Raw genomic sequence first — 9,076 nt, 5'->3', positions numbered from 1 at the left:
GGGTCAAGCATGGCAGCAATAGTGAGGTTAGCCGAGGATTGGGCAGTGTTTCGTTTTGCTGTGCATGAGGTTACTATGAGATGGTACTGAGTCGATGGCACCTAAGAACAAACAACACTATTATTGTAGCGCTGTGGGTTAATGTGCTGCACTGTAAATTCAATTTGAACTGCAAGATTGGTAGTTCAAGCTCACCAGCCACTCCTTGGAAACCATACACAGAATCGCGATGGGTCAGAACAAACTTGACAGAACTTAACAAAAACAATTATCATTATAGAGTTGTCTCTTTCTTCAATTCTATTAGAGGTTCATTTATGTATTATGAGGTTCTTTCATTGGGAGCATGGATATTTATTATGGTTATGTCCTCTTGTTCATTTGACTTGCCAGTCATGAGATAGTGTCCTTCTTTGTCTCTTATTCTGTCTTTTACCTTAAAGTCTATTTTATCAGAAATTAATATCACTACTCCTGCTCATTGTGATTGTCATTAACTTGATATCTTTTTTCCATTCTTTGAATTTTAGTCTATTTTTGTCATCGTAGTAAGGTGTGTTTCTTGTAGACAACTTATTGAAAGATATTGCTTTCTTATTCGTTCTGCTACTCTCTGTCTTTTGACTGGTGCATTTAATCAATTGACATTCAGTGTGATTATTGATAGGTATGAATAGAATGTAGCCATTTTGTTTTGTGACTTTTTTTTTTTTTTTTTTGATAACACTTCTGTTTTCTTTGTTCCACATATTTTTCTGTGATTAATTCATTTTGTTTGTGTGTTTCCTTGTAATTTATTCATTGCTATTGTCTTAATGTTTACTAAATCTTCATGTTTTTCCCTTTTCTTGATTTGATGTGAAAGTGCATTAGTTTTCTTTGAGGTTATCCTGTAATCTATTAGTTTCTTCTCCAGTTTAAGACAGTCTATTTTATCTTGAAATCTACCTGATTTCCTTGCCATTTAGAGGTTCTGTAAGTATACTTTTCCCTCTTTTTGTTTCGTGATTTTCTTCAATTATAAATTGGTATCTCTGATTCCCTGTTTTCAGTCTTGTGTGTTTGTTTTGCTTTGAATACATCTGTATCTTGATTGAATTCTGAGTGATGTTGTGGGGCATGTCATTCTCTGGTTGTTGTCTGGCAAATATTATATCTTGCAGATTTATATCTACAACTGTTGAGCAAATTCATCTGGTTAATTCCCAAAGTAGGAGGACTAAATCAGTTTGCTTCTTTTTGCTGGGTATAATCTAACCCAGTCCCCACCAGACCTACCACAAGGCTTCCAATATCCAAATATGCATCAGTTATAATCTTATAAGCTACTGATTGGTTCGTCAATGACTATTACTTCCCTAATGGTGCCTTTGACTATGTGGAACCAACAACCGTCAGCCCTGGCTTCTGTCAGACTGGATTGGAATATGCACTCTGGGCCTGAGCTGGAGTCACAGGTATTTTTAAACTGAACTCACTTTACCAGCTAAGGTACCCATATTCAGGACTTGGAGGTCTTGATCAGTGTTTCTTTGGATATGATCATTTAGTGGCATTATTCATACCTCAGGAAGGACTCGACAATGCTATGATGCCTGTAGAAGTATTAACTAAATATTTTCAAACTGTCCTATATGTCAGTGGCCATAGTCTTAAAGAGATCAATACCAAGAGAGCTATAATGAGAAAAGTAGTATCCCAAGATAGAATGGTTCTTGGTATTGTCACTGCAGTTCATTAAGATACTTTGCCATAGTAAAATGTGATTGCTGTGTCTGTATTCCTGTCATAATGCTAACATTACACTCTGTTAATCCTATGCAACATGCAGCATCTTGCCTTAACGATCCTGTTCCCTCCTGAAATTATGAATAATTGATTTTCTTGTTGACAGTAACAGTGGAAAAAATTACTGCTCTACTTTAAAATCATTATATTCTTCATTGTTTCCATTATTATAATTGTAAAATACTGTTTTTCTTTCATATATGTCATGCTGTGTTTCAGAACCATTTGATTTTTAACAAAAAATTATGGTGGTCCTTTGACCTCAGAAAGAATGTGCCCATAACTGATCCAACTGAAGACTCTCATTTAGGCTTGGATTCCTTCCTTCCTTGTCAAATGGCCAATCTTTACATTTCAAAGAAATTTAATCTGATGTTGATCTGATTTACAATCAATCATTAATCATCAATTTTAAAACATATTCGGTTCCTCTTTTTTTGTTGTTCTTGTTGATATTTTTAGTTGCTTACTTACTGAAATTGACTCAACAACAAACTATTATGTTGTTAAATGCTGTCCAGTTGGTTCCAACTCATAGCCACCCTGCATAGGGTTTCCACTGACCTTGTGGTTCAAACCAACTTTATAGTCCAGTGCATTAACCCACAGTGCCAGGAAGCAGCCACTAGTAAATAGATGGTGCCCAGCTTCCTTTCTTGGTAGGTGTCTGGAGTTCTAAAACCTATTTAAAATAGGTGGCCATCTAAAAAACATGCTATCTATACCTAATGAAAAGACCCTTGTAGAAGACAAGCTACTCATTTGTGGGTGACATGAGACCTGCTCTTCCTGAAGCCAAGGTTCTACATACAGCAAAGTGAAGAGTTTGTAACTCCACGCAGAAGAAACTCTTAAAATGGTAATCAGCAAATCCTATAGCAATTGTTGATCAGAAGTGGACTTGTTAAGAGACTTCTACCAAAGAGGTAGACCCTATCTTCTGTTGTTGATTCTGTTTACTGTTTATTCTTGGCTGATCTTCAAAGGTCAGCTTGCCAGCACACCTCAGAAAGCCTACAAATGTCCCTCCTCCTCTCACAGCATATTCCCTGGAAGAGCATTCACTCGGGCTAGCCCTTAAAATAATCATAAACTTTTCATAAAACACTGATGTTGTTGTTGTTAGCTGCCAGAAAGTTGGCCCCTACCTCATGGCAACCCCATGCACAATGAAATAAAATGCTGTCCAGATTTTCATCATCCTCATGATCGGTTGGGGAAAGGACTGCTGTGATCCATAGGAGTTTCAATGGCTGAGCCTTGGAAATAAGTCATCAGGTCTTCCTTTCTAGACAGTTCTTGTCTGGACGCTCTAATAAAAACAGCAACATTTGCCAGAGATGGAGGCAGAAATAATGACATGGAGAGATGGAGTGTCTGGGGACTCTAGACTCAGAGAGGAAGAGGGGCTGTGTGCTGACAACCAGGCGATCAGGCTTGCGGGGTATACCCTTTGGTTGGTTGATGATGCATGGACGGGATTGTAACCATGGCAATGAAATGATATACGATAGAATGAATGTAAAGCTAATGTTGTCCCATGTAAACTATCACATAATTCACAATAAAACACTTTTTAAAAAAAATCATAAACTATTAATTGACTTAGCTGTTAGGATTAGCAATATAAAGTCTAAGGAAGTCTCGCCAATGTCTGTGTCTGTTAAAGCATAATTTTTAAGATGTGAACCAATCAGATTTTTTTTCCCCTAGAAATTTCCTAGATCATTTATATTTAAGTTCTGAAATTTTCCTTCATTGGAGAACTTTGGTGAATTTTCACAAACTCTTCTGTGAGATTCTGGATTGCTGTGTTCTTTCAATAAACTTTAATTTTAACAAAAGCTCCAGTTTGCTCTTGGACACGCTCCATATGAGTAGAGTCCAATAGTTGTATCTTAAGACATTTACACAGAAGCTTTTAAGAGCCCAGATGCTACTTAACAAACTAGAATATAAAACATTATCTTTGTGAACTGTTATGCCAATTGACTAAACTGGCCCCTGAGACTAGGGTCCCAAGCTCTTTAATTCAGTAAATCAATTCTATGATTTGTTTGCACATGTTTGGAAAGCCAACTGTGCAACCTGTGTGGTTTGTCATACAAACAAGTGTTGTCTTACTTATTTGTTGTTGTTGTTAATGCCATCGACTCTGTTCTTACCTAAAGCGACACTATATAGTTTCTGAGGAGTGACTGGTGAGCTTGAACTACTGACCTTGTGGTTCAAACCAACTTTGCAGTCCAGCGCATTAATCCACAGTGCCACACCAGGACTCCCTTACTTATTTACTTACTTATTTAGTGCTGCTATAACAAAAAAATCCTGGTGTGGCACTGTGAATTAATGCACTGGACTGCAAGTTCAGTTTGATCTACAAGGTGGGCTTTCATGCTCACCAGCTGCTCCTTAGAAATCTTATACAGGGTTGCTATGAGTTGGTACCAGCTGACGGCACTTAACAGCAACAATTATAAAAATACCACATCAATGGTTTTCATAAACAAAATTCTGTTCTTTCACCATTTAGAAGGATAGAAGTCCTAACTGCGAGTGCCAACTCCAAGGACAGGTTTTTTCTGTGTCTGCTCTTGAGGAAGGTCCTTGTTATCAGTCTTACCCAGGGTGTAGGATTTCTCAGCACTATGACACTGGGTTGGAAGAAGTAGTCAGAATGCTCCTTTGAAGTGCGGATGGCTAGACTTCATCTCATGCACTTGGCCATGTTATTAAGAAGGACGAGTCTACTTTACTCATATTTGGTAATGTCAGTGAAAAAGAACTGGTTGTAGTTATGTGCCCTCAAGTTGTTACTGACTCATAACAACACTATGCAAAACAGAAGGAAACACTGCCATCCTCATAATTGTTGTTACCCTTGAGCCCATTGCTGCTGGCACTGTGCCAATCCATCTTGCTGGGGGTTTTCCTCTTTTTCTCTGACCCTCCACTTTACTAAACATGATATCCTTCTCCAGGGACTGGACCCTCCTGACAATATGTCTGAAGTATGAGAGACAAAGTCTGAACATCTTGGCTTCCAAGAAGCATTCTGGCTGTACTTCTTCCAAAACAGATTTGTTTGTTTTTTGGCAGTCAATGGTTCTTTTAATATTTTCCTTCAACACCTATAACTTGAATACATCAATTCTATGGTCTTCCTTATTCAATGTCCAACTTCCACATGCATCCGAGGTTATTGAAAATGCCATGGCTTGGGTCAGGTGCACGTTAGTCCTCCAGCTGACATCCTTGCTCTTGAACACTTTAAAGAGGTCTTGTGCAGCAGATTTGCTGAACGCAATACATCATTTGATTTCTTGACTGCTGCTTCCTTAAGTGTTGATGGTTGATCTGAGAATAATGAAGTCTGACAACTTCATTTCTCTATTTATCTTGATGTTAACATTGGCCTAGTGGTCAGGATTTTTGTTTGCTTTATGTTGAAGTGCAACCCATATCGAAGGCTGTGGTTATTACTGATCTTCATCAGTAAGTATTTTAAGTCTTCTTTGCTTTCAGAATGCAAGGTTGAATCATCTGCATATCTCAGGTTCCTAACAAGTCTTCCTCTAGTTGTGATACCATGTTCTTTTTCATATAATCCATCTTCACAGATTATTTGTTTAGCATACAGATTGAATAAGTATGGTGAAAGAATACAACCTTGGTGCACACCTATCCTGATTTTAAAGCACTCAGTGTTCCCTTGTTCTGTTTGAACAATGGCCTCTTGGTCTATGTACAGATTCCTCATTAGTTTGTTCTCTGCAATGTTGTCCATAATTTGTCACACAATTGAAACCCTTTGTGTAGTCAATAAAAGCACAGGTAAACACCTTTCTGGTATTCTCTGCATTCAGCCAAGATCCATCTGACATCAGCAATGATATCTGTCATTCCACGCCCTTGCCTGAATCTGGCTTACAACCTCTCATAGTTCTCTGTCAATGTATGGTTACAGCCATTTTTAAATTATCTTTAGCAACATTTTGCTTTCATGTGATATTAATGATATCATTTGATGATGTCAAGGTAGACTCTCAAAAATATAAAATGACATTATAGCTGCAAAAATGGGCTCAAACACAACTGTGAGGATGGGGCAGTAACAAGACAGTGTTTTGTTCTGTTGTGCATAAGATCCCTGAGTCAGAGCCTACTCAAGGGCACTTAACAACAACAAGTTGTATAGACTTCTCCCATATTTGGTACTGCTTTTCCCATCACCAGAAGTAAGTGTCTGCTATCTACAAAGTGAATTCCTTCTTGTTATCACTACTAACCATCTAAGAATCTTGCTTTTTTTTTTTCCGTATGTCTATTCTTGACTGCCTATAATAGTTGCACCATACAATATTTGTATTTGATTAACTTATTTCATTCCACATAAAGTCCTCCAGATTCATCTGTGTTATGTTTCCCAGACTCCTTATTATTCTTTATAGTTGTAAAGTATTCTATTTTTTGCATAAGTCACAATTTATTTTTTTTCCTTTTCTTCTGTTGTTGGGCACTTAGATAATTTCTATATTTTTGCTGTTGTGAAAATAGTTGCAATTAACATAGGTGTATGTGTATGTGCTGTGGGTTAATGCTCCACACTGCAAAGCCGTTTGAACTGCAAGGTCGGCGGTTCAAGCTCACCAGCTGCTCCTTGGAAACCCTATACAGGGTCACTATGGATCGGAACTGACTCAACGGCACTTCACAACAACAACAACAACAAATGTGTGTATGTGTGTTTGTGTCACTGCTTTTATACTCCAGGGAGAGATACCAAGGTGTGGGGTTGCTAGATCATAAGGTACTTCTACTTTTAGCTTTTTTAGGAAGTGCTATATTATTTTTCATAGTGATTGTACCATTTCGCCATTCCACCAGCAATGTTTTAGAATTCTAGTCCTCCTACAAGTGTATGTTTAGTTTTGTCTGATAGGCTGTTTATACCAAAAATTGGATCTATATTTTTGCCTTTATTTATCTCCCAGGAACTTTATAGTTTTTGCTTTAACATTTTGCTTTGGTCCACTTTAAATTCATTTTATGATTGGCATGAAGTATAGAGCGTGGTTCGTTTTTATGCATTTGGATATGTTTTGCCAGCACCATTTGTTAAAGAGACTCTTTCCCCCCAATTGTATGGACTTTGACTTTTTGTCAAAGATAAGCTGCTCATAGATGGATATATTTGCTTCTAGGTTTCTTAGTTCCTGTCCATATGTCTATATGTCTGTCATTGAAATAGTACCAGATTGTTTTGATTTCCATTGCTATATAGTAAGTTTTGAGATCAGGAAGTGTGAGACCTTCTATTTTGTTCTTTTCCAATATTGCTTAAGCTGTTTGGGTCTTTCTTCCTTTCCATATAAAGTTGAAAATTAATTTTTCCATTTCAATAACTAATGCTGTTGGGATTTGAATCAGGACTATATTATACCTAGAGATACATCTTTGTATCTTTCGGTAGCTTTGACACTAAGCAAGAAATGTTCTATTTATGTAGATCTCTTGAGTTTCTTACACTAGTGTTTTATAGCTTTCCCTGAATACTGATATGAAACTATTTGATCATGATATTTGTTTAATATGTTGCTGAATTCTGTTGGGTAAAATTTTTGTGAAAATTTGTGCATCTATATTCATGAGGAATATTGGTCTAAGATTTCCTCTGTTTTTGTGGTATCTTTGCTTGGCTTTGGTATTAGGATTATGCTAGTTTCATAGAATAAATTTGGGAGTATTACTTCCTTTTCTGTGTCCTGGAATACTTTGAGTAGAACTTCTGTCAATTCTCTGAATGTTGGGTAAAATTCTCCAGTGAAGTCAACTGGTTCAGGGTTTTTTGTTTTGTTTTGTTTTTTAATATATGTAGCAGGGAGTTTCTGTATGATATCTTCAATTTCTTATTTTGTAATAGGTCTATTATTATTATTTTTTTTATCGCAGATTGTGTTACTTTAGGTAGATACTGTTTTTCTAGGAATTAGATTCTTATTCTAAGTTTTCAGTTTTTTTAAAGAAAAACTTTTTTTTTTTTAAGTTTTTATTGTGAGGTTTACGTGGGAGAACATCAGATTTACACTCATCCTATCATATTTCATTTAATTGCAATGATTACAATCTCCTCCATGCATCATCAAATAACCAAAGGGAACACCACACAGGTCCACACCCCTGCCACCAGCACACAGTTCTTTTCCTTCCCTAAGTCCAATGTCCCCAGTCACTCCGTCTGTCCACGTCATCGTCTCTGTCTCCATCCCTGGTGTCACTGTCTCTCTGGATAAGGTCCCGCTCTCCGTTCTTCTCACTTGACAGTCCCAGGGACCTCCACTCCTGAGCTGCAAAATCAATCACTCACCTCCTTTTGTCAAAAAACATCTACCTCTATATTGCCTACCCTCACAGTCAGTCCTGATGGCAATTATTCACTATTGTACCATAAGAGTCTTGTTCCCATTTCCTTTCACCAGCCTGGTCCTAACAGATTGGAAATCATTCAGTGGTGATTCTTCCTTCCCCTGCCCTGTCTGGAACTAAACTCCCTCTTGAAAGCTTGTAAGCCAGTCATTTCTTGCCTTTATATTGTTGTTGTTATGTGCCACGGAGTCGGTTCCAACTCATAACGACCCTGTGCAGGGTTTCCAAGGCTGTACATCTTTATGGGAGCAGAAAGCCTCATCTTTCTCCCATGGAACAGCTGGTAATTTTGAACTGTTGACCTTGAGATTAGCAGCCCAATTCGTAACCACTACGCTACCAGAGCTCCTTAGGCCCCCCTATTTTGGGTAGCCAATGTCTAAATTGCCCATCCCTGTCAACCCTGTGTATTGAGGGGGTAGGAGTGATCCTTGCTGAAAGATTTGTTCCCTTTTTTGATTTACTACATCCATAATATGTATAGGTAAAGTTGATCAAACTGTAGCAAGTTACTCTTTTTTTTCCCCCCTTCCTTGTTCTTTCTTCTTCTAGTCAAGTTCTGATCATCCAGCCATGGAAGCCAGGTCAAGTGAGTACTATCTGCTAGTATGGGTGCTCTTGTGCATCTCCCCTCACTTCATATCAGCTGGAAGCTTCACTCTCCGCTCTAGTCCTCTGTGGCCATGTCACTGTCTCTGGGCCCTGGAGTCCCCAGGTCTTGCCATATTGCTGGCCATCCAGGTCTCCACCTGGGTTCACAGGGGACTATTGAATATGGTCAGACTTAGCTCCCAACTTCATGGCTGTTTGTACCCCTTATCGGTGACCAATGTGGTCACCAGCCAGACTGCATGCCTGCTCA

Source organism: Chrysochloris asiatica, unplaced genomic scaffold (genome assembly GCF_000296735.1).
Source record: "Chrysochloris asiatica unplaced genomic scaffold, ChrAsi1.0 scaffold00014, whole genome shotgun sequence".
Classification (NCBI taxonomy): Eukaryota; Metazoa; Chordata; class Mammalia; order Afrosoricida; family Chrysochloridae; genus Chrysochloris; species Chrysochloris asiatica.
The sequence above is the reverse complement of the archived record's forward strand: the minus strand, read 5'-3'. Positions refer to the sequence as shown.